This window comes from Engystomops pustulosus, unplaced genomic scaffold (assembly GCF_040894005.1).
Source record: "Engystomops pustulosus unplaced genomic scaffold, aEngPut4.maternal MAT_SCAFFOLD_479, whole genome shotgun sequence".
NCBI classification, from domain to species: domain Eukaryota; kingdom Metazoa; phylum Chordata; class Amphibia; order Anura; family Leptodactylidae; genus Engystomops; species Engystomops pustulosus.
Window position 1 is genome coordinate 1,546 of NW_027285358.1, and position 955 is coordinate 2,500.

At 66.6% G+C, this 955-nt stretch overlaps 1 non-coding gene across 1 annotated transcript; it reads right to left on the minus strand.

Annotated features, from left to right (window-relative positions):
* Window positions 1-331: 331 nt before the first annotated feature.
* LOC140111505 (5.8S ribosomal RNA) lies at window positions 332-485 on the minus strand. Its single transcript, XR_011852044.1, has one exon. It is a non-coding gene; the product is annotated as a 5.8S ribosomal RNA (ribosomal RNA).
* Window positions 486-955: the final 470 nt, after the last annotated feature.

Consider the following 955-nt stretch of genomic DNA (forward strand, 5'->3'; position numbering starts at 1 on the left):
CCCGGCAACGAAGCTTCACCTTTCGGGGGAACACGAGCGGAGCGAGATCCCAAGGACGAGAAGCAGTCCAAGCCTACGGGCAAGCGCAGACAGCCTCGCGCAGGGAACACCGCCGGCCGCGAACGTGTCCGTCCGTGGTCGCCGTCGGTCCGAGCAGGGGCGCCGGCGGCAGGTGTCGACCGTGCGCGCCGGACCCCTTGGAGAGGGTCTCGAAGGAGAGAGTCTGACTTTAGGGGGACGAAGGAGCGAACACGGCGTGGGTAGCCGTGAAAGCCCCTGCGACTGAACCCCAGCGGCGCTCGCCCTCGACGGGGCGGCGATCGATGAGAAGCGACCCTCAGACAGGCGTAGCCCCGGGAGTAACCCGGGGCCGCAAGGTGCGTTCGAAGTGTCGATGATCAATGTGCCCTGCAATTCACATTAATTCTCGTAGCTAGCTACGTTCTTCATCGACGCGCGAGCCGAGTGATCCACCGCTAAGAGTGGCTCGTTTTCACACGCTGGTTTTTACAGACGGCCAGCTCGTCCTCGTCAGATGTACGGCACCGCTACATTCGTGTGCACACGGCCGAAGCCGAGCGGACGTTGTCCAAGGAGCGACGCCTGGAGAAGAGCCTCCGCGGCACACCGCCTGGGGCGGGTGCGGGAGCCCAGTCCCCTGCGCGCCGCTCGTGGGGGACCGGGGGCCGCCACTGGAACGCAGCTCACCCGGCGGAGGCGCGTCTGGCGACAAGCCCCATCGACCTTCGGCAAAGACCGGCGTGGTCGACCCGACAGCGGGGGAGAGGAGGAAGACAGGCGCTGCACCTGTGGAGAGAGGCAGAGGGTCCTCGCGCGCCGAACCCTACCATTCTCCAGGCGCTACGCCGCCTTCCCTCGCCCCCTCATCGAGGACCATCCGCCAGCCACACCGCTCTTCGTTGGGTAACACGGCGCCGCCAGCCGATCTTCACGC